Source organism: Cynocephalus volans, chromosome 8 (genome assembly GCF_027409185.1).
Source record: "Cynocephalus volans isolate mCynVol1 chromosome 8, mCynVol1.pri, whole genome shotgun sequence".
Classification (NCBI taxonomy): domain Eukaryota; kingdom Metazoa; phylum Chordata; class Mammalia; order Dermoptera; family Cynocephalidae; genus Cynocephalus; species Cynocephalus volans.
In genome coordinates, this window is record NC_084467.1 from 141786507 (window position 1) to 141812800 (window position 26294).

Here is a 26294-nt window from a genome sequence, read left to right on the forward strand (position 1 = left end):
GATGTTGAACAGGGTTTGGGTGACGATAGAATCAATTTTCCATTAGACAATAAGTAAGTAAGATCATCAATTCAGGGGAGGACAGTTGCTGATTAAAAAGAGCCATAAGAAAACAAGTCGTAAGTACCGATCTTGACAAATTTAATAGTTGATGAAATTATCGAAACAAAAGAGGCAAAAGAGAAATGTAAGTGAAACCTCAAAAGAAAGAAAAAAAAAACTTTTAAGACTCTCAGGATAAATTAATGAAGTATGGGCAAGGGATAGAGTAAAGAGAAAAAAGTAAAAAGGCACAGAATTATTTGTATTCTTAAAATGGGCTAAAGGTACTTTGTCCAAAGAGGTAGCCATTGTCGTTTATCACTGATACAGCATTTACTGTGCATCTGAAGCCCTTTTCCTCCTTTTCTACTAAGCCACATTACAGACAGAGGCAGGATGCTGACATTCTGAAAGGAATTAAAAGGTCAAAGGATATCAGGCTGACTTTATATTTATTTATTTATTTTTTGGTGGCTGGCGGGTACAGGGACTGAACCCTGGACCTTGGTGTTGTCAGCAGCACACTCTAACCAACTGAGCTGACCAGCCAGCCCTGTTGACATCATTTTTAAAAGGCACAGTGACTTCTTCCATCAAAGTTACCAGTGACCTCCTAGTAGCCCAATTCAACAAATGCTTCCCCCGCTCCAATCATCCAACAGAGGTTACCGCTCTTGTTTCTTTAAATTTTCTCCTCCCACTGCTGTCTTCTGATTTTCTTCCCACCTGACCGCCTCTTTCTTTTCTTTCTCCTTTATCGTGCCCCCAACCGGACTGTAAAATCCTGTATCTTTCACTTTTTTTTTTTTTTTGTCTTTTTCGTGACCGGCACTCAGCCAGTGAGTGCATCGGCCATTCCTATATGGGATCCGAACCCGCGGCGGGAGCGTCGACACGCTCCCAGCGCCGCACTCTCCCGGGTGCGCCATGGGCTCGGCCCTGTATCTTTCACTTCTATAACCGACACACAAAGTCAGGTACAGAGTAGATACTCAAGAAATGTTTATTCATTGAATAATAAAAACAAAAGTAGAAAGGAAGCATGAAAGGGTATTAGGAGACAATCCATTTCAAAGAATTAATAATCAAAACATGCAAAAAATAAAAAGGCCTTCAGGTGTCATTTTTATTCTTAATTAAATCAGCAAGAGTTGTAAACAATAAAATACTCACTGCTGGTGAAGTTATCCATTCTGTTTCTTATCTCTGTGGTGAAACTGGCGGTCCCCAAACACTGCCAGTGGAAGGTACTAGGGAATGTATGTCAAAAATGATAAAACTATTCATAACCATCAACCCAATGATCCCACTCCTCGAAACTTATATGAGGAAATAAATCAACAGAAGTAAATGGCTGTATTTGGGGATATGCTTACAGAAGCATTATGTACTACATAATAATGAAAAACAGGAAATAGACTAATACACAACAGCAGGATAAAAGCTAAGGCAAATCAATTTCAAGTACTTTTATACATCCATTAAAATTTGACATGATGACTATAAACAAAAATGTAAAATGATATAACCTAAAAAAAACTGGAAAGCAAAATTTATGTTGGCTACGACTGTAGTTCTGTGAAACTTTTACTTGCACGTGGCAAAGACAGAAAGCACCTCGCAAAAATTCACAAAAATGAAAAATGTGTTCTGACGATAGGGCTAGATATGTATTTTAAAATCAAATTTTAAGATGCAGCTGCTATAATACGAAATGAGACCAGGTTGTATACTGGTTCCACGCTTTGTTAGCTGCACTACCTTAGGCAAGAAACTTAGCTTCTCTGAATTTAGCTCACCAATCTGGAAAATGGGAAAATTATATTTCTATTCCTTAGCATTAATTTATATAATAAATACATACAGAACTTCCTATGTACATCATGCTGTTCTAAGCACTTTATAAACATTAACTTGTTTAATCATCAAAGATGATGCACAAAGAGGGTCTGTCTAGAGTGACAGTAGCAAGATAATAAGTTCCAATAGTTTTGCAATGTCCATGAGATAAAATCAAGCAGTCACAGCAACTGGCAGCACTTACTGTCTACTATGTGGCAAGCACTGTGCTACCTGCTTTCTCTGCATAAACTTATGTCGCTCTTACAACGACCCTGTTAGGTGGGTACTATCATTGTGTCCTCAGGTAACTCAGGCTTCAAGAGGTTAAGTAACATGCTAGTGAGAGAGACAGCCAAGAGCTGAACCTCTGAGTTCACAGCCAGGGGCTTTGCCACCGTGTGAAAGTGTGTCCAATGTTGTTAGGACGTCCTTCAGAACCTGAACCTTACCCGCGGTCCCATCACTCCAGATCAGGGAGAGTTCTGATTGGACACCACGATCTTTTAAGTCCCTGGCCTCTGCTTCTGCTGTTCCTCCCCTGGGCTTCTTCAAAACTCCTGTTCATCCCTCAAGGTCTTCACATATCTCCTGAGGCATAATTAATTGCTCCCTTATCTGCTCCTCATTTAGACAGTGAAAGAAAGTGAGCCGAGAAGCCGGTACCATTTAAGCTTTATTAAAGGAAGAAAATCTGCTGGGCTGTGCTCAAAGTAGCAGGCAGCCCAGGGCTGCCCTGGAAAGGGGACAGCACCAGGCGAGGGGGTGGTAGAGCCTATATAGGGCACCAAGGGCTGGCTGATACCATCAAAGAGGGTCGTTATGCTAATGTGGATTGGGTGGAGAACTGTGTCCTTGCGGAGGCAAAAGGAGTTGCTATTTAAGTCAGGAGGCTTCTTGTAAAGGGAAGCAGGGGAGGGGAGGGGAGAAGGTGGGTGGCACCATTTTGTACTTGGGCTTGTCTAAAGTGGCATTGGTTATAGTGCAGATCTATTAGACAGTAATTTGTCCTTATAAGTCAGCATGTACAGTATTATTTTTATAGTTCTTTACCTGCCTGTTTCATCTAGGCTCTTTCACAAAGACAAAGAACATGTTCTACACAATTTTGTATACTGTTGTATTCCTGGTTCTAAGCACAGTTCCCACACTTGAAAAGGACCCAACAATTGTTGAATGAACAAACACTTCCAGCATGGAGTATATTCTCAAGAATCATTGCTCAACACTGGAGCATCATTTGCTTTGTACAAAGGATAAAGCATCAGGAGCCCATATTTCCCTATACTGTTTTTCATAGAGCTTTGATGCTGAAGGTAGTTTAGCTAAATGAGAACATATAGCAGACTCCTCCACCAAGAAGCCTTCCCTGATGTACTAAGTTTGGATTAGGCGCACATAGTACCATGCGTTTACCATTAGGCTCTTTAGCATAACTCCATGCAAATTGCCTGTTCACTGGCTTGCCTCCCCCTCTAGACAGAGAACTCCCTGAGGACAGGACTATGGGTATTCTTCTTAATACTCCAAATTAAGGACAGTAACTAGCATGTGATTGGTGATTAATGAATAGCTGTGTGAGTGAATGAATAAATGAATAGAAGAATAAATGGGGTTGAGATATTTTCTTTTCCTAGGTTCTTGATATTTCAATTTGTAGCATGTCAGTATAAGACTTTAAAAGGCCTCTCAATTTCATGGTACTCCTGGAATTTTGTGTAAACATTAAATCAATAACTTAAAAGGTTAAACAACTGGTCCATCTATGTTGAATCTTTCTGTATTCTCTTCAATGAGTGGGAAATTACTGAGACCTCTAACCCCCTAAAGGATTTTCATTACCTTTAAAAACAGAATAGAACCTTTTGAAAAGGTAAAAATGTTTCCTACTTAAAAATTCTTAGAAAACACACAAAATAAAAAGATCTACTAGATGGATATGTTCTCTCTCCTTATCTTCAGATCAGTTTGGTGCTGAGGAACTATTATTAGAAAGCTCAGTTGATGAAGACGCCTTCAAAAAAGGGAGATAAGATGTGGGATACTGTGTGTTCAAAGCTAATTTTAATTATACCGGCTACTGGGGTTACTGAGATATGCCAAACATTTAGCTAATTAGCAGGCTCTTCAGACAAGAGGGCCTAGAGAGACAAACACAGTTTTTCCTCATTAATGAGTGATGACAAATTCTGGTTAAATGTGCATTTTCACCCTTTCTCTAAATTCATTTTATTTGTTCATACTCAAATTCCAATAACATGAACCAATTTAAACTTGAAAATTAGAAGTGAAGACTAGGGATCTTCTACCTCAAACACAATGATCCAACATCAATCACCCTATCAGGAAACTTTTTTACAAGAGTGAAAAATTGTTAGTATTGATTGATACTATATTTATCATTGTGTTCAAATACCTGAAATTGGAATTAATTATAGACCTTATTTTAAAAAAATTCTATGAATGATGGACAAAATAGTAAAACCATACGTATTAGTCCGTTTTGTGTTGCTATAACAGAAATACCTGACATTGGGTAATTTATGAAGAACAGAGGTTTATTTGGCTTATGATTCTGAGACAGCTGCATCTGGCATGGGCCTCAGGCTGCTTCTATTCATGGTGGAAAAGTGGCAGGCAGCCGGCGGGTACGAGCAGATCACATGGCGAGAGGAAGCAAGAGAGAGAGAGAGAGAGAGAGAGAGAGAGAGAGGAAGCAAGAGAGACAGAGAGGAGGTGCCAGGGTCCAATAAACAACAAGCTCTCGCGGGAATAGGGCGAGAACTCACTCACTACCCCTCCTCCCCCAGAGAGAGCATTAATCCATTCATGAGGGATTCATCTCCATGACTCAATCAGTTTCCAACACTGCTACATTGGTGATTAAATTTCCACAGGAATTTTGGAGGGCACGACACATCCAAACTCCGTCACCATGGTTAAGCACTGAAGTACATGAAACTCTCCAGAAACTGGTAGGTTTTGAGGGCACGTGTATAGACAGAGACCAAGAAAACAGAGATAAAAGGAGTAACAGCCATCTTTCATTAAGTACATACTATGTGCTGCAGTATATTAGATGTTTTACAAAAACCACCTAATTTATTCCTCAAAACAACATGGAAAAGTGAAAATCACTAGTCCTATTTTATAGATGAGGGTACAAGGTTCACACCAAAGCCTACTTTTCTTAGGCTCATTATGTATGTCACCTTGTATCTGAGAAGGCTTTATGAATGTAAGTGTTTTTATTTCCTGGGATTAAATACATTTAGCCTTTTGGGTATCTGGTTCTTAGAAAAATGTTTTTCTCAGGACACAAGCATGAAGTACACATGTTTCTTTCTCAGATTTTCTTTTAGAATAGAAATTAGATCCAAGTGCACAGTCCAGGCTTCTGGAGTGGGATTTGTCACAATGCTTTTCACATGAAGTGGTCCCTACCACCCTGACATCTGAATAGGCTGGTAGTTACAGCACACTGTAGATCCCAAAGATGGCCACTGCAGTATTTCCCATTCTCCACGCTCCTTTGCAATGCAACCTTGCCACTCCCCCACCAAGAGGTGTACTCTATTTTTCCACCACCTTCGAATCTGGGCAGGTTCTGTGACTGCTCTAACAAATAGAATTGGAAGAAGTGCCGCTGCCTGTAGGTAGCCAGTTGTCAGGTGAGAAGTGTGACTACCCTTAGACTACCATGCTGTGAGAAGCCCAAGCCATGTGGAAGAGTTGTATGTGGACACTTGTCCCCAGCTGAGCTCATAGCCAACATCAATTGCCATCTCTGTGAGTGAGCCATCTTGAACAACCAGCCCAGCTGAGCCTTAGGATAACTACAACCCCAGCCAACATCTACATGCAAAGACAGGAGAGACCCTAAACAGGAAGTGTCTAGCTAAATTCAGCCAATCCATAGACTCATGAGATGATAATAACAAGGCACTACATTTTGTAGGGATTATGCAACAATGGGTAATCAGAACAGTGTTGTTGTTAGTGGTGATTTTCTTCTAGGGTGAAGCAACTGTATTTCTTTAAAGCAACTGGGAGTAGCTTTTTGGGTTTTGGGGGGATATATTAAAATACTGTACTGTGGGACTGTGAGCATAACTGACTCCATCTTAGGTCTTTACTGCTTGTTGTGTCTTTGCAAGAGATTTGCCCATAAAGTTAAACAGTAACCAGGGGAAAGGTAGTTAGAACAATAGATAGGCACAACCAGCTGACTGTAAAGAGGAATGATTAAGTATTATTGCGGTGATAAGCTGGCCTGGCCACCTGCATTGACATTTGGAGCTAGTTATATTAAGTTTGTTTATGAACTGCCTATACAAACCTGAGCTTGTGGTCATGGCTGGAAGGTCCATTGCCACCCATTCCACATAAAGGCAAACATCTTGTGATGATTCATCTAAAGGAATACTAAATAAAGCATTAGCGAAGTCCAATACACAGTGATATGTCTTAACAGATGAGGAAATCTGTTCCAGGAGGGAAGCTATGTTAAGCACAGCAGCATATATGGGCAGAGTGACCTTGGTTAATTCCCTGCAATTCACAGTCATACATCAGGTGTCACTGGGTTTTCTATCTGGCCACACTGGGCTTATTAATGGGGCTCTGGGCTGGTCTTATCACCCCAACTCATTTTTGTTCTTTAATTATAGCTGTGATTTCATTGTGCCCTCCTGGCAGCCTGTATTGTTTTATTTCAAAACCCGGTGAGGTATTGGTAGCTGCAAAGGATCCCATTTTGCATGCCCTACCAAAATAGGCTTAATTGCTCAAATGTGCAGCCTAAACTCACCCATGGTAGTTGTGAGGTCAAGATCTTGTAACACATCCACGCCCAGTATATATTCAGGAATGGGAGAGAGATATATACAAGGATAAGATGAAGGGGTAGTTGTCAGATTTGCAAATAAAAGTTGATATGTTTTACTTTAATTGTTTGACACTCATATCTATTTATGGCTCGAATCTCTCCCCTAAACTTAGATGTATTTAATGTACATTCTGCTCTGGACCAGAGCCACTACAGTTTGTTCATGAGGGACAGTATATAACCACTTCCACATGGGGCCTCTGGTCACCCCCTACCGCATGCACCAGAGGACAGCGTTGACCCAGGCCTTACTCTTGAGAAGTGGGGGGAATCCACCTCTCAAAATCCTCTGGGTGTGGAGGTACACAGGGGTGTCTCCATGTCTTCTGCCTTGGTCTCTAATGGGGTGAATTGTTTATCTCTGGGGAGAGACTTCCCCAAAACAAAATTGGGCTTTTTATCAATATCTTCCTTAGGGGTATTAACCAATACCAGATCTTGCCATAGCTGTTTACGGGACACCCTAGATGGGCCCATTTTACTAATAGCTCCTTATTTGGTATTCTTTTTTCCTTTGTCTACCTTTCTATTCCCTTTATGGTGAAACTGGTCCATTTCACCCAAGTCTGCCACCATCAGCACTACTGTCTGTATAGGCTGATTTACCATCAATGCTAGTACACAGAACAATATTCCATACCACACGCTAGGGGCAAACTGGAGTACATGGTCCTTCATACCTAATGTGAACAGTTCTGAATCTGGTCCTCTAAAATTTTGGGCATAGAGGGCATACTTCATCCCTGACTCCGTCACAACTTCTTATAAGTCTTCCATGAAGAATGAGAGGTAGAGATGGCACACCCCCCTCATTTGGCCAGGCCATTTGAATGCCAGCCCTTATCCATTCTATTAAATTGGCTCTCTGAGCCTGATTGTTCCCCACTCCAGCTGCATATACCTTTGTTGGAGTGCAGGTTGAACAGGCACAGATGCCATCTTAGATATTTCTAGCCCACTCAACATAACGCCACCTTCCCCAATGTTCTCCAATGTCTCCACGATGTTCCACCCAAAAAGCTGCCCCTTCTCTAGTCTTCTACTTAAACCTTCTGGTAAGCTCCACCAGTTCAGCAGGAATATTCCTCAGAGTTCTTTTTTGACTAGTAGAGATTTCTTCTCTATGCTCTCCCAGCTCCCTAGTAGTCTGGGTCTTTGACTCAAGTATTTCTTCCTCCTCTATGATAAAGTCCTTGCCTTCCAACAAGTCATTATCCCAGGGATCCCACCGTTTAGGATCCCAATCTGCTTGGGAGATTATTGTTATTACTTTTGCATGACACCACTTTTGCCACACATTTTAGCCACCTTACAAGCCGTCACCTCAAGGTGTTTTTCTCGCTTTTGGATCTTTTTTGACAATAAGTCAGCATCATCTGAGCAGGCAGCTCTAACATCCCATTTCAGGGAGCTAAAGACTCCCTTGCCTTCTCCAGCTCCTGTCAAGTTTGTAGTTTCCTCTCTGTGCTCATTTTAATTGCACAGAGCAGGGGCCAAGCCACTGCTGCTATAGCGCATTCACTGTCCTCCATTGTTTATTGCCCAGTGCTCCATTAAGAATCTCCAACAACCCCTTTGGCATTTTCAGGGTGTCCCCATACTCAAGCACAGGTCTGAAGTGTTTGACAAACCTGGCCAGGACTCCCAACATAGAGGTCACTGGCCAGCCTGGGATTTCCCCCAGGGCCACTGGATGTACCACTGAGACAATTCTTTTACCCTTGCTTATATTGTGTTCAGATCTCCCCTCCTGGCTGGTTCAACAACTGCCTGAAGGTGGACCAAGGGCAGATTGTCCACCTAACTGGAAAGGTATCTGGAGGCTGAACAGCAAAATAGGCCATTCCGTGTGATAAAGCAGAGAACGTGATTACAGGGAAACCTACAGAGTAATGAGTTGAGGGGACTACATAGCCCCACCATCTGTCACGGTATGGTAGCTAGAGAGTTAGAAAAATGGAAGACAGATGTGTCCACAGTGTCACTTGAGGTGATGCCCATTAAGACACATGCCAGGGCATACTGGGCATTCCACTAATCCTGTCCACCGGACGGCAGATTGACTATATCGGCCCCCTGCTGGTATCAGAGAGACATAAGTACATTTTAACTTGTGCAGATACTGCTCTGGACTTGTTCAAGCATTGCCTGTAAAAGGACAAATCAAGTTGCTACAACGAAGGGACTCACTAAGTTAGAAAATATGTGTGGGACAATGGCACAAATAGAAATTAAGGAACTCACTTTACTGGACATGAGGCACAGGAGCAGGCCCAGGCCTGCAACAGAAGTTGGTTTACTACTGTGGGTGTCCATGGAGGCCGCTACATATGACTCAATATCCTCTAGTCATGTCACAGGTCAGAATGTATTATCCACCTGGGAAAATGTCTAAACCTGGGGTGGTTTTAGCCAATGGTGACCAGACAGAAACTATGTTAATGTTAAAAGAAGACTTGCCTTAACTAGTGCCTTTCACTGTATCTTTTGAAGAACTCCTAAAAAGCCAAAGCCATTTGTCCACATGGTGAATGTATTTACCTTCCTAGTTTATAGACTGAAAAGTTACATTGCCATAATCATGAATTTACCATGCTACCTATAGCAGAATGAAGCTTCCACAGGTTCTCAACTGAAGTGGAAGTTGAATGACCCTTTTCCCTCCTCTCGCAGAGACAGCCATTACGAGAAAAAATGCAACTAACTTTTGAGATAATATGAATGCTGCAGTTCTGCCCAGCTGTAAATCCTTATGTTTTAAAAATGCTTTTTGTATGATTTCCTTTTCCTGAGTTTTAAAACAACAAATTTAACTGAGGAGGAAAACTTTTTAAATGCAGAAAAGAATTAAAAAAAAAAAAAAAAAAAAGAATTTCCCATAGCCCTGTCACCTGGAGATAAACTCCTCATACCCTTTTGGTGAGTTAACACCAGCATACTTCTCTTGTAGATTATTCTTCAAATGCATTTCATAATTGAATTTCTGTGTATATCACAATACTAATATGGCTTCTGCTTACAAAATCGGAATGCTAAACCAATCTTTCTTAATACTGACATCGACGATTTCTTGGTTTAATAAATAACAAACCGAAAAGCCAAATGAAGGAAAAGAAAAATTCCAACAAAGAGAAATATAAAATTAAAACTACAGTAGTACATAAAATTGGAAACATGATCCCATCGCACTGAAATATAGTAGGAAGAGTACACTGTATAAATTTTATAATAATTTGATAACAATTAAAGATGTTACAGCTGGAAGTCAGTTTTCCATGGAAACCAATGACATGAGAATAATTAGTATAGTAACCAAAATGTATATAAAAATAAGACAAAGGAGATTTTAACAGCTGGCTCTAAGTTTAAAATAAAAGGTATTTTTTGTTTATCCCTGTATGTATGTTTGTTTTTCCCTAAAATACCACCATATTGCAAAAGCTCAGATGCAGCGATTCTGTCACTATTTAAGGAGTGAAAATATTCACCATTCCTCCAACTCAGAAAATTCTGTTATTTTAACAGCTAATCTCAATGTCCTCCTCAAAATGATAGATACTTTACGAAGTAATATTTGAGAGTATTTCTATGCAAAAGTGAATAAAATAAAAGGAATTTAGTTAAGGAATTTAGTCTCAGTTCAATTCTCTCTTCTTTTACTATACTACAAGCTAACCTAAGGTGAAAGCAGGAGCCTCATAGATATTAATGTTCCCAGTACACAACATTAAGTAATGGTGTTCCTTTTTAGGAGTGTGAAACTACGGAATGACCCAAATCATCTAGCAGCCACCAAAACTATGCTGCCCAGCTGTATTTATACTCGTATGTTTAATTCAACAATATTGGAATAACTGACACATATTTCAACACCATTTTAAAAAGTGCTATACCAGTTCTATATTTCAATTGAATGGAACCATGTATAGATAAATGGGAGGATGATTGACTCTGGAAGAATATTTAATCTGGGACATTTCAGCAAATGTTGTAATTCCTTCCATCTTATGCAATGTTCTTATGGGGCTTTATCTTGGTTCTAATTCATATGCAGCATAACAAATGATGGGCTACCTTATCTGAATAAGGCCTGAGGAGACTATGACTTAGCAGTTGTTTACGAATCTGCCCATTCTTACAGTTTTATATTCATCCGTAAGAATAGAATTAACAAATTCTTTAGTCCTACCTTTGTTTTTTTCTAGATTCCAATGAAAGGAAAACATAACATTCCAGCCAAAGGAAGACATAAGAATTACAATATATTCATATATTCAGCAAATATTTGTGAGTACCTGTTCTACATCAGGTCCTGAATAAAACAGACAGGGATCTCACTCTTGTGGACCTTACATTTTAGCTTATAAACCCATTTTAGAAAGTGCAAACTCATTAGTAATCAAAGAAAGTGCAAATCAAAACAAAAAGATACAAGTTGTTTATAAAGAACTAAAACTTGTAAAATTATCCATAGTGGCAAAGGGAGAAGAAATGGGCATCAAAAAAAACCTTCGTCACAATACTACTACATGGAGGTGTTTATCCTAAGGGAAGAATTGGAGATACAAATACTATGGAAAGTTGTTCAGTAAAGTATCAGTTAAATTACGGTATATTCACAGTCTGCATATATAGGTCCATTTTATCCATAAATAAATTTTATAATTTAGAATAGCTTTAGATTTACATAAAAATTGTGAGGACAGTACAGAGATATACTCTGTATACCTCACACCCAGCTTCTTCTTTTAATAACATCTTATATTAGATGGTACAATTGCCATAATTAATGAAGCAATGTGATATATGATAAACATAATATTCACATACTCTTAGTTTTTACTTAAGTGTCCTTTTTCTGTTCCAGAATCCCATTCAAAATGCCACATTACATGTAGGTGCTATGTCTCCACAGACTCCTTTTGGCTGTGATAATTTCTGAGATTTTCCTTGTTTTTGATGACCTCGATCGCTTTTATCTTACTTTTTAAATTTTAAATTTAATTGTACATATTTGTGGGCTATAGTGTGTTGTTTAAATAGATGCAAATATTGTACAATGATTCACTTAGGCTAGATAGCTACCCATCCTCTGAACATTTATCTTTTCTTTGTGGTAATTACAATCAAGAATCTCTTTAGGGTTGTCTATGTATATGATCATGTCATCTGCCAATAGGGACAGTTTGACTTCCTCCTTCCCAATTTGGGTGCCCTTTATTGCTTTCTCTTGCCTTTCTGCACTGCCTGCAACTTCCAATACTATGATGAATAAGCATGGGGAAAGATGGCATCCTCGTCTTGTTCCAGATCTTAACCTTCACTTTTTGTCCATTCAGTATGATATCAGCTGTGGGTTTGTCATATATGGCCTTTATTGTGTTGATGTACATTCCTTCTATACCTAATTTGTTGAGTGTTTTTATCACGAAACAGTGTTGGAGTTTATCAAATGATTTTTCTGCATCTACTGAAATGATCATAAGATTTATTTCCTTCATTCTGTTGATGTGACTTATCACATTTCTTGATTTGCATGTGCTGAACCATCCTTGCATTGCTGGGATGAAACCCATTTGATCGTGGTGAATGACCTTTTTAATGTGTTAATGTGTTGTTAGATTCTATTGGCTAGTATTTTGTTGAGGTTTTTTGCTACTAAGTTCGTTAGGGATATTGTCTGTAGTTTTCTTTTTGGCTGTGTCTTTTTCCAGTTTTGGTATGAGGGTAATGCTGGCCTTGTAGAATGAGTTTGGAAGTATTCCCTCCTCTTTAATTTTTCAGAAGAGCTTGAGAAGACTTGGTGTTAGTTCTTCTTTAAATGTTTGGTAAAATTTGGCAATGAAGCTATCTGGTCCTGGGGTTTACTTTGTTGGGAAAATTTTTATTACTATTTCAATTTCATTACTCATTATTGGTCTGTTTAAGTTTTCTAGTTCTTCATGATTCAGCTTTGGTAAGGTGTTTATATGTCCAAAAATTCATTAATTTCTTTTAGGTTTTCCAGTTTGCATGTAGTTGTTAGTAATAGTCTCTTATGATCCTCTGCATTTCTGTGGTTTCAGTTGTAATGTCTCCTTCATTTCTGATTTCATTTATTTGTCTTCCCTCTATTTTTCTTTATTAGTCTAGCTGTTGGTTTTATCTTTTCAAAAAACCAACTCTTTGCTTCATTGATCTTTCACGTTGTTTTTTAAATTTTGAATTATTTTATTTCTGCACTGATCTTTGTTATTTCTCTCCTACTAATTTTGAGTTTCATTTGTTCTTCTTTCCCCAGTTCCTTGGGGTTTAACATTAGGTTATTTGAAGTCTTTCTGCTTTTTGATGTAGGCATTTATTGCTATAAACTTCCCTCTTACAACTGCTTTGGCTGTGTCATATAGGTTCTAGTATGTTGTGCTTTCATTTTCTTTTGTCTCTCAAAAATTTTTAAACTTTCTTTTAAATTTCTTCTTTAATCCATTTGATGTTTAGGAGCATGATGTTTAATTTCCATAACTTTGTACAATTTCCAGTGTCCCTTCTGTTGCTGATTTCTAGTTTTATTTGGTAGGGGTTGGACAGGATAGTTGATATGATTTTTAAATTTGTCTAGACTTGTTTTGTGACCTAATGTATGGTCTATCCTAGAGAATGTTCCATGTGCTGCTGAGAAGAATGTGTATTCTGCAGCTCTTGGATGTAATGTTTGGTAAATGACCATTAGGTCCAATTAGTTGAGAGTGGAAATAAACTCTGATGTTCCTTGGTTAATTTTCTGCCTGGATGATCTCTCCTTTGATGAAAGTGGGGTATTAAAGTCCCCAACTATTACTTTGTTGAAGTCTATCTATCCCATTATGTATAACAGTATTTGCTTTATATATCTGGGTGTTTTGGTGTTTGGATGAGTATATACTTAGAATTTTATATCCTCTTGTTGAATTGATCCCTTTAGCATTATATAATAGCCTTCCTTATCTTTTTTACTTTCCTTGATTTGTAGTCCATTTTATCTGATATACATATAGCTATTACAGAGTTTGGATGTCTTGTCCCTCGCAAAGCTCGTGTCAAAATCTGATCCACAACTTGGCAATATTGGGAGCAGTTTGGGTTATAGGGGTAACTCTCTTGAATAGATTGTTTGGGTTATAGGGGGATCCCTCTTGAATAGATTAGTGCCCAGTGTGTGAGGTAGTGAGTTCTTGCTCTATTAGTTCCTGTGAGAGCTGGTTGTTTATAGGACCCTGGCACCTCTCTCTCTCTCTCTCTCGCTTCGTCTCGCCATGTGATTGGCTTGTGCCCGCCGGCTGCCTGCCACTTTCCACCATGAGTAGAAGCAGCCTGAGGCCCGCATCAGATGCAGCTGTCCCAGAATCATAAGCCAAATAAACCTCTTTACTATATAAATTACCCAGTTTCAGGTTTTCTGTTATAGTAACACAAAAATGGACTAATACAAGATACTACTGCTCTTTTTTGGTTTCCATTTGCATGAAATATCTTTATCCATCCCTTCATTTTCACTTAGAGTGTGTCTTTATAGGTTAAGTCAGTTTTTTTGCAGAAAGCATATTGTTGCTTCTTGTTTTATAATCCACTCAGCCACTGTGTGTCTTTTAATTGGGGGATTTACATTTAGAGTTATTATTGTTATGTATGAGGACTTGTTACTTCCATTTTGCCATTTTCTGGTTTTTCTGTAGATCCTTTTTTCCTTTTTTCTTGTCTTACTGTCATCCTTTGTGATAAAGTGATTTTCTCAAGTAGTCCATTTTGATTTCTCACTATTTATTTTTAGTGTGTCTATTATAGGTTTTTGTGTTATGGTTACCATGAGGCTTATAAAAAATGTTATAGTTATAACAGATTATTTTACACTAACATCTTAACTTTGAGTGCTAGAAAAAAACCCACATAGCTAAGTCTATACTTTGACATAATTCCCCTTTTCCCACTTTTGAACATTTTATTGTTTCAATTTCTAATATTGCCTATCTCTTACATGGTTGTTGTATTTGTTATTATCTTATCAGGTTTGTCCTTTAGTCTTCATGGTAAAGATACAAGTGGTTTATTCACTACCCTTACAATATTGAAGTATTCTGAGATTGTCTGTGTACTTACTTTGCAAGTGACAGGAAAATCCAGCCTGAGACTAAGTCTTTCAAATGTTTTCTGTTACACTTTAGTGTTGTCTTCTTTCTGACTGCAAAACTCCCTTTAGCATTTCTTGTAAGGCAGGTCTAGTGTTGATGAATTCCCTTAGCTTTTGTTTGTCTGGGAAAGACTTTATTTCTCTTTCATATTTGAAAGTTAGTTTTGCTGGATACAGAATGCTTGGCTGACAGTCTTTTTCCTTCAGCACTCTGAGTATATTGCCCCAGTTTCTGCTGGCCTGTAGGGTTTCTACTGAGATATCCACTGAAAGCCATATTGTGGTTCTGTTGAATGTTATGTGTTTCTTTTCTCTTGCTGCTTTCAGTATCCTTTCCTTGTCTTTAGTTTTTGGTAATCTGATTATGATGTGCCTTGCAGTGCTCCTCTTTGGATTAAATTTGATTGGTGACCTCTGAACTGCTTCCTGTACTTGGATTCTGTCATCTTTTTTCCATACTTAGGAAATTTTCAGCCATTATTTCCTTAAGCATACTTCCTAGTTCTCCTCCTTTTTCGTCTCTTTAGGGTATGCCAATTCTGTGGAGGTTATTTTGCTTGAAGCCATCCCATAATTGCTGCAATTCTGTTTCATTTTTTCTTATTCTTTTTTCTCCTCTGATTGGGTAATTGTGTATGTTCTGTCTTTGAGTTCACTGATTATTTTCTCTGTTTGATCAAGTCTGCTGTTAGAACTTTCTATTGAGCTTTTCAGTTCAGAAAACGTATTCTTTATTTCTTGAATTTCTAATTGGTTTTTGTTAACTGATTCTATTCCTTTGTCAAGCTTTTTGGTCTGCCCATGGCTTATTTTCCAAATATCATTTAATTTTCTATCTGTATTTTCTTATGACTCCCTGAACATCTTCAAGAGGATTATTCTGAACTATTTTTCAGACATTTCATAAATCAGGTGTTCTTCTGGGTCCACTGATGGAACTTTGTTGGTTTCTTTTGGTCATGTCATATTTCTCTGTTCTTTCTCTATCTTTGTGTCTTTACATTGATGCCTGCACATTTGAGGAGATGTCTACCTCTTTCAGGTTTTATAGGTGCTCCTTGGTGGTGTTAGACCTTTCCTGCTCAGTATGAGACCTTTGTCTCTGGTCTTTGGGTTTTTTTTGTTCTGTGCTGGATTAACAGCAACCACCACCACTTATACACTGCCACTGGAACTAATTTGCTGTCCTGCCATTTCCCAGATTGGAGGAAACCTACTGTGGAGACCAGGGACTGAATGCTGTGCCTCAGCTAAATTGCTGCCCTGCTATTTTTCTCAATCTGGGGAAAACTTTTTGTGTGAACTTGATTTTAATTGTTGGTCTTTTAGTCAATTCCTGGTCGTGTGGGGACTCCATAAAAGCAACTGGGCTGTGTGGAAAATGCAGCCTAGGACTGAGTCTTTCCTGCAAACCATGCCCCTGGTCTTGACTGTGTAGCACCCATGCCGATCAGGAAACAGATCAGCTGCCTATGCTGTGTCCCAATGCATCTCTGGTGTATTAGCCACTGCCTCCCACAATGGCACTCCAAAGGTTTTCTATGGGGCAGGCACTGCAATAGTCCCTCTTGAAGATTCACAGACCTATGGGCAAATCAGACACCCACCCACTTCCTATTCTCCCCTTGCACACGTGAGACAGCAGGTCCAGTTGTCCTTTTGGTGCATGGTGCTATGCTGGTCCTGAAGGTGGAAAGATGGGGCTCTCCAAAGTGATTCTTTCCTTCTTTCCTTCCTTGTGCTGTGGGAATAGGAAAATCTTGCAAGGAGCTACATTGGCTTGGGAAATGAGATGGGGCACTCCAAAGTGATATTTTTTCTTTTAGCAGTCACAAACCCTTCTCCCCTGTAGGCTCCAAGTAGCTTCATGCAAAAAGTGCTGCAGCAGCTTTGCTGTCTGCACACAGCTGCTCCATGTGCTGTGTCATACTGGCCCGCGGAGCACCTGAGGCTGGGGAGATTGGAGTGTTCCCTCCTCCCGCTCACTAAGGCCTTCCACATCTTCACAGACTCAGCTTGTCTCTTCCTCTTTCCCCACGTTCCAGTGGCTTCAGAATGGCAGTTTTGAGTTTTAATTGTTGTTAAGTTGATCTGTTGTGGGGGTGGGTGGCACTGGGGATCATCTACTCCACCATCGTAGTGACGTCATTGTTGTGACCTTGATCGTTTTAAGGAGCACTAACCAGATATTTTGTAGAATATCCCTCAACTGGGAATTGTATGATGTTTTTCTCATGATTATCCTGAGGCTATGGGTTTGGGAGGATGAGCACAGAGATAAAACGCCATACTCATCAAACTGTATCAAGGGTACATGCCATACACAGCATCACTATTGATATTAATTTTGATCACCTGGCTGAGGTAGTGTTTGTCAGGCTTCTCCACTGTAAAGTTATCCTTTTCTCCCCATTTCCCCACTGTACTTTTTGTAAGGAAGTCAGTGCGCAATCCACCCTGAAGAAGTGTGAAGTTATGTTCCATCTCCTCAAGAGGGAAATATCTACGTAAATGATTTGGAAGTATTCTGTACAGACTTATCAATTCTCCATTCATTTATTCAATCATTTATCTATATCAGTATGGACTCAGGGATATTTATTTTATACTTCGTATAATATACTAGATTCATTGTACAGTCTATTACTTTGTTATTAATTTTATTGCCTAAATTGTTTTGGGTTTGGCCATTAGGGGCTCTTTCACTTGGCTCCTTTGTTTCTTTGACATACCCCATCATTGCGTGTGTGTGTGTGTGTGCACTTCCTGACTTTCTGATACTATAATATGCTCCAGGATCTTCTTATATATCCAGCCCTAGCATCAGCCATTTCTCCAAGGAGCTCTAGCTCTTTTTATTGGAGAATGGTATTAGAAACAAGATCTAGATGCTGGGTAGGCTTGTCACTAGTGGGGTGTCATTGCTTCTAGGTCCTCTCAATGGACAGAGCAAGAACACATATGTGTACATATATTAGTCCGTTTCTGTTGCTTAAAACAAAATACACAGAACTGGGTAATTTATAAGAAAACAAAATTTATTGCTTACAGTTTCTGAGGCTGGGAAGTCCAAAGCCCAGGGAACATATGTGGTGAGAGCCCTGGTGGTGGTGACAGTGACAGCAGAGAATCACATTGTGAATATGGTGAAGCAGAGAGAGCAGAGAGCCTAACTTCTTCATTCACTCTCTTTTAAAGCCCTCAGAACCATGTCCCTGACCATCATTATTAATCCATTCACTAGAGCATGGTCCTATAACCTAATCACCTCTTCAAGGCTCCACCTCTCAATTACCATTATAGGATTTCCCACCTTCAACAGTTAACAGTGGGGATTGAGCCTCAGTGAGGTCGGGGTGGGGGGAACATCCAATCTACAGCAGTACATACACATATACACATGTATCTATGCACAAATATGTAATTTATACATATATAAATACATGCATCTACACATGTATACGTATGCACATTTGTGCATGCCTGCACATATATATACATATGTGTGTTAACACATGTACATACACACATCTATCAATATTTTTACATGTTTCCATCTCTGTCTATATTAGGCCAGACATCAGCTCATACTGATGTCTCCAGTTCTAATACACTGCCACAGAGTCATTCTAACTATCTCCTGTTGCAGGTCTGTAACCTTCCACTCCAGCAGTGAGAAACCTGGCTCCACCATCCTCCATCTGTTTCTTAATTTTTCCGTTCAGGATATATTTAGAGTGTTTTCAGAATTGTTAATTCTTATCTACATAGTAAAAATAATAGAGTACAGTGCTTACGTACAGTTCCTTTTACCTTTAGTCTTATGGTCTCCACTCGTTTCCAATGTTCCTTAGGTCAGCACCTTTACCCCAAATCTCTTAAATGAGGCTATTTCATGTATTTGTAATACTGTAAGATTCCTTTGTCTGCATTCTATCCCGGGATCCTCAGACCTCCTCAATGTTGTTGTTTTTTTTAATTTACATACATTAAAGTTCACTCTCCTTGTTGTAAAGTTCTATGAGTTTTGACAAATGCATAGCAGCATGTATATACCATTACAGTACCATACAGAATAGTTTCACCACCCTAACAAGTCCCCTGTACTTCACCTGTTCAGCCCTTCTCTTGATACAAGCACCTACAAACCACTCATCTGTTTATATCTCTACAGCTTTGCCTATTTCAGAATATCATACAAGTGGATTCATGCAGGGTGTACCTTTCAGACTGGCTTCTCTCATGTAGCAATATGCACCTAGGATTCAGGCATTTTTTTCTTGGCTTGCTAGCCCAGTCCTTTTCACTCACTGAGTGATATTCCATTGTATGGATGCACCACAGTCTGTCTACTCACCTACTACTGAAGGACAGCTTGGTTGCTTCCAGGTTTTGGTGATTTTGAATAAAGCTATTATGAACATTCACATAAAGGTTTTTGTATGGCTACAATTTTTCAAATCAGTTGAGAAAACACCCTAGGAGCATGATTGCTAGACATATGGTAAGACTATATTTAGTTCTGTAAGAAATTCAGATCCATTTTTGTTTAGAAAAAAATATATTTCTATGTATATGAGGCATAAAAACATAACTGTTTGTTATGGGATTTGTGGCTGATTTTTAAAATTTTTATTCACTTTTATATTTCCCCGAGTATGTTTTAAAGTAATTCAAGCAAGCAATATGTTTATACACAGGGAGAAGTAAAAAGTATCTAATGCCCATCAACCTAAATGCCCATATGCAGATGAATGCATAACGAGAATGCAGTGTATGTGTGTGTGTGTGTGTGTATATATATATATAATACTATATATTCTATATATTACATATATATATATATATAGAGAGAGAGAGAGAGAGAGAATACTATTCAGCCATAAAACAGAATGAAATTCTGTCATTTGTGGCAACATGGATGAACCTGGAGGACATTATGCTAAGTGAAACAAGCCAGGCATCAGAAGACAAATACTGCATGATCTCACTCTTATGTGGAATCTAAAAAAAGCAGATTTCATTGAAGTTGAGAGTAGAACAGTGGTTACCGGATGCTGGAGAACTGAGAGGGCAGGGGGGACAGGGAGAGGTTGGTTAACCAGGACAATGTTACAGGTAGGCAGGAAAAATAAGTTCTGCTGTGTTATTACACAGTAGGGTGACTATAGCTAATAATAATGTAGTGTATATTTCAAGAGGAGATTCTGAATGTAATCACTGTAAAGAAACAATACACATCTAAAGTGATGGATATGGTCATTAGCCTGATCTGATCATTACACAATGTATATACATGTATCACACTATATACCATAAGTATGTACAATTATGTGTCAATTATAAATAAAAAAACTAGTAATAATAATTTTGAAAGTATAACTAAATAAGAGAATAACAGGAGTAAGCCAGATCCAATACCTAAGTGGTGTTTACCTCATCTCACTGGATGGCTAGCTTCTGGCCGGTAGAGATTCTTTGATACGAGCTTAAACATTATGAGTGTTAAGCCATCCCTATGAAGCATTTCACTAGAATGAGATTCTCTGTTCTGTTTGTCTGCAGCTGGTGTGCCCTGCCACACTTCCTTCAGGCTCAGTGTGTCTCAGGCTTGGGAGAAGGAAAGGAACCCTGGTTAGCATTTGGGAGACCCAGAATCATGTCAGTACTGCTGCACCCCAGTTCTAATAACGAATCTTCTGCTTTCTTTCTGAGACCAACCCCTACTTCTCATTCCAGTTCCAATCACCAGATTCCTTTCTCGTTTCTGGTTTCAGTGGCCTCAGCTGTAAACACCCATGAAAGAAGTATTTGCCTGAAATTTAAAAAGCCCTCAAATTATCCAGTTATGAGCAGGTTTGCCAGTAAATGAAAATCTGTAGCGTACCATCATACTCGGATATGAACCAAAAAACTGAGTCAGCTCATTAAGTTTTGGAAAATATTGTTGTCATTATCAGTTGTTTTACTTTTCAAGGAAAGGAGAAGTTTGGCATTTATTATCATACAAAGCGCCAAGTAAATAAACTAAATTAGCCCTATTATAAATGTGAAGCAGGCCGTTACAATATCATCTTTATATATCAGTGATAATGTTGACAAGCTTAACAATAAATTCTCCTCCCACCAAAGAAGATGCATGAATTTTTTATGCCCAGTTATTTATTTCTATCTTTTATGAGTGACAGGTATAGAATCTGTTTTCAGAATTACCAAGATTCTTTTAAAAACAAAAATCAAAAGGCTGGTAAATCCTGTGTCTCTGTTAATACTGGATATTATTTGCTAACAAATGAAGTCCACAAGAAGAGACATTTATCAGAGCCCAGAGTCTTGGAAACATTATAGTTTCTTTTGATACTCTCACCTCTAGAGCATAAATTATTAATTTTGGGTGAAGCTCCCTCACTGAGTTTGCCAAGAGACGACTGAAACTTGTACGCTTTGGTTTTATTTTTAGCATCACATAAGGGCTAAGAGAGAAATCTGAACAACCTGAAAAAAAGACACCACAGTAATGTCCTAGGTGCTCTAGTAATGGTTACGAGGCCTTAGGTGAGGCTCCCAGCTGTCACTCATTCCTCCCAACTCAGCTGTTGTAACTGGGCCACATGTGTAAAAAATGCCCATGTTTTACTGAGATAAATAAATCCAACATTTAAAATGACCATGTGGATCAAACAGAATCAAGCTTTGAAGAGGGCTTCTTCCTACTTTCTACTTAAATATCAAGGTCCTGCTCTTGGAGAAGAGGCCAGAAATCTAAAAGTATTGTTTGTGTTGGAAATTTCCAAATGTTAAATAGGGAAAGTTTCAGAGGATAACTGAGAAGCTCTCCTTGACTAGGCAGCAGACATCTAGAGTAAACGTGTTCAATAACTTCTAGAGAACACCTTGCATCCAAGGAAAGCATGTTTAAAAGCAATCACATTTTGCAACAATGCTGGGAAAAGGGAAGTCATTATCAACACCCTCAATCTTTAAATTAGACCAGCAGAGGTCTGTTCTATTTATTCTGAAGTTACAAATGCTGTCAACTGGGTAAACAATGTGATTATCGGTACACCAGAAATTAATGCGCTGACTAAAAAAAAAAGCTAAAACAGACCAACTAGCCAAATAAACACTTCACGATGTATTCTATCAGCCTCTCAAACCACTCATTATTCACGCCACGTCTCCAGGCATAGTTCACACTATTCCTTCTGCTTGAAATCCCTTTCTCAACTTCATCTGCCAGTGAAAACCTGGTCTTGTTCAAGGCCCTGCTGCACTGTCAGCCCTCTGTGAATTTCCTCAGATCTCCCAGTTAGGGCCTGCCATTCCATTCTTATTGTCCAAAAATACTTCATACTTTCTGTTGCTTAATAACAGAATACCTGAAAATGGGTAATTTAAAAGAAAATTAAACTTCCTACAGTTTTGGAGGCTGGGAAGTCAAAGGTCCACGAGGCATACCTGGTGAGGGCCTTTTTCTTGGTGGGGACTCTGTACGGAGTCCAGTGGCAATGCAGGGTATCACATGGTGAGAATGGTAAGAGCACTTTCATGTGCTCTCCTTAGAAAGCCACCAGTCCACACCCATGACAACCCAATAATCCATAAACCCATTCATGGATTAATCCATTCATGAGGGCAGCGCCCTCATGATGCAGTCACCTCCTAAAGGCCCTTTTTCAACACTGAGACTTTGGGAATCGATCTTCCACATGGAGGGACAAACATTCAACCCATATCAGACTTCACTACAGCCTCTAGCTGACAGTGAGGAATGACGACATTGAAATAGGCATTTATTCAACAGATATATTGTACTGAGACTCTAACACTGTGTTCACCAGCGCATGCTCAGTTCAGCATATTAGCATGGAAAGGAGAAAAAGCCATTTGAAATAGGATTTCAGTCACGTTCTGCTATGTCTATCTTTTGGGAAAATTGTAGTAGTTGTTTCAAAAACCATCTTTGGGTCACTGATTTCTGTGTATGTTAAGTTCAGACATGACCCTTTCTTCCTGGGAGACTGAAGTGTGCTATGGTGATAGAACTCTTTCTTCAAGGGAAGCAGGAATTAACTCTTTCTTACAAGCAAAAAAAATATAGTATGCTGTGCTTAACTTTGTTTCCACCATAAAATAGCAACTAACAAAAATGAATCCAGGTGTCCTTTTAACTAGGAATAACAATAATCATAATTTGTCTTGGGCTTTGTGTTTACAAAACACTTTTGTGCACATTATTTTATTTTTTTTACATTCTGTTCCTGAATCAGGGACTTTGCTTCTATTTAACACTTGAAACTTAGAAGACTGACTCAACAAATCTCATCCTTAGAGAATTAAAATAAACTCTAATCCTCTTCTACTCTAAAGTAAATTACCACAGTGCCAGAATAATCTCCAAGACCTTGAATGTGCTTGGCTCAAGTAATGCAAAAGTGCTTGCTGGGTAAAGGAAGTCTTCCAAGATCGATGAAGAGGTACCACTCTTCCCTCCTAGTCCTCCTATACCACAACAAACACAACAGAAGAGAAGGGCACTGACAAAAACCTTCTCCTCACATGCGCCGTTATTCCCTTAAGAAAGGAGAATGTTCAGGCAGATCAGGTCTGGGATGCTAACATTATTCCTCTAATCATCTAGAAGAACTTCAGGCTGATGTCAACATCATAACATACATGAGAGAACAGGGAAGGAAACTGAGTCAGAACCCAGGGATTTTTGAGGATGAGTCTGACGCTAACATGGTGTTAGTGAAGCTCTTCTAAGAAAGGGTACATGCCATCTAAATCAGATACCCAGAACCACTCTCTGTCTTCATTTTGGTTTGGGGAAATCCTCAGTCCTGAAGAGGTCCTCCAAACAAGCAAGAACCTCTCTCCAGTCCAGACCTTCCCCCACGACCCATCCCAGCCCCAGCCTGAGCTCAAACCCAACCTGCAGCTGGAAGGAAGGACGGAAGGAGAAGTGAGGGGCTTCAGATAGCTTGACACTTTGCCTACTAGTACCAGTTTTACTCTTGTTAGTTTATTTTACCTCATTCTCCAAATTACTGGTAATGTTTAAATGGCTTGGGAAATTGGGACAATTCAAAGTCATGGTCTTTTGCCTTATCAGATTTCTAAAAATAATTATTTGGCCTTGCATTTGAGGTCTAGCACTTAAACAGTCATTTCTAAAATCATCAGGAACAAACTAAACAGACAGGTCAGTTTGCTATTATATTAGCTGCTCTATAGAGACACAGGAAAAGTAAATATGGTAGTATTTGTTAAAAAGAAGAGTTCAAATGGACCCTTAGAGGATTCCTAATTATAAGAATGTCTATAAGGGAATGTATGTATCTTATTATAACAAACATTTTATTAGTGATTCAAAGTTTACAACGTTCATTCACATGCCTTTTATTCCTCACACGCATGGTATACTCTAATAATTAGAGTGATATGGTGACTGTGGTCTTGAGCACTTAGCTTTCCTATGACCAATAGTTATGGAATGGAATTCCAGAATATTCTCTGGTTTGTGTTTGGGCTGTCAACCAATACAAAGCTTTGGCGAACATGAGCCCCCTTGCATGGGGCTGCTTCAACCACGGCACATCCTGTGGATCGGGGCCACTTCCCCGTTTCACCAGCTGGGTGCCACTGCTCCAAAGATACTTCTCATGGGTTTCTGGAGCATTTCCTCTCATCAAAGATGTCGTCTAATTTCTGAATCTTCGTTTCTGCAGTTGGATGTCCTGCCATTTATTGAAGATTCAATGCACTGAAGATAGTACAGAAGCTCTAACAAACTCAACGTCAGGAGGAGGAAGTACTCACACTAAAACTTGATTCTACTTTCCTTTCCTGACAAGGCATTGGTGACTTAGACAAGGGGGTTTCAAATGAGCCTTCAACTCTATGGATAAGACTGAAACCAGTAGCTCAACCAACCGTGATATGTGTCATCTGGCAGAAAATAATATGTTCATTTACGCAAAGATATCTTGAAACAATGAACAAAAGCCAATGTAATGCATGTAAATCTAGGAAATACATTTAAAAAAAATGCTCCATATTTAATAATTCTTAAGGGAGGATGGCTTGAGAATAGTAAATGTTAATTAAGGAAAACAAGATGTTTTATTGTATAGTAGGAAGGATCTCTACAAAACTAAAACTGGAACTTCCTTTACTTGTCAGGATGCTTACTTTGGAGAGGCCAAGGGGTCTGAACGCTGCCAAGTGTAGGGTGACACACCTTTAAAATATTTATGTGCAAAACACTTAACCAAGATAAAGTGAAGCCAGATGATCCTTGGGTTTCCTTCTAACCACGTCTTAACAGTCCTCACTTGTTAATCAGACTCGGAGAAGGACTAAACACGGAAGGTATGTAAGACAATGAGAAAATAGTAATAATCCTACTTACAAATGTCCAGGTAGTCAAAATCAGAGTTTTTGTTATTATTCTCTCCCTTTTTAAAAATCAATTTGAAGTTACACAAAGCATATACTCATATTTTCTTTAAAAAATTTAAAACATTACGTTTAAGGATAAAAATCCTCTTTTACCATCACACCCAATTTTTTCTCATCCATTACCACCCAAGCCAACCCCATTAATAAAAGTAACATCATCAAAGCCAACAATGGATTTTCCACGCCAAGAACTGTGCTAAGACTTAACAGGCATTTCTTATTTAATTTTCACAACTTCCTACTAAAGTAGATTCAGTTATTATCCCCATTTTACAGAGCAGGAAACTAGGCCTCGGTATGCTTAAGTCCCCCATCGACTGCGGTATCCATCCATGAATCCCTGCACATATATAGGTATCCATAGAAAATACAGTGTTGTTGTTTTGTTTTATTAAAAAACCTTAAATGGCATCATACCATACATGTCCATTCTACAATTTGTATGATTTTCCCATGACATTCATATAGTTCTAACATTATTTTTAACGGCTGCCTAGAGTATGGTATGACTATATCATTCTCCTATTGACAAGCAAAAAGGTTATTTGCAAATTTTCACAGATATAAACAATGCTGCAGTGAATGTCTTGTGCAAGCTTCCTTATGCACACAGGCAACTGCTTGGGTGGACAGCAAGATGTGGAAGTGCTGGGTCATGGGTGTGCATGTTTAAAGTTTAATAGATACTGCCAAATTGTCCTCCAAAATGTTTACCACTAGTATGTGAATACATATTTTCTTACAGCCGTGCCAAAATCTGATATTATCAAACTTCAAGTTTTTGTGCAACTAATAGGTGAAAAGATGGAATCATGTTTTAATTTGCATTTCCCTACTTACAAGAAAAGTGGTACCAGGCAACACCATCCAGAGTGGTAATTAAATAAAACAGTGACTTAAAGCAGCATTACATAAAAA

At 38.9% G+C, this 26294-nt stretch overlaps 1 protein-coding gene across 4 annotated transcripts in view; it reads right to left on the reverse strand.

The window, feature by feature from the left end:
* Positions 1 to 26294, reverse strand: part of LOC134384741 (uncharacterized protein C1orf21 homolog) — a 197960-nt gene that overhangs the window by 42026 nt on the left and 129640 nt on the right. The gene's annotated exons all lie outside the window — the stretch shown is intronic.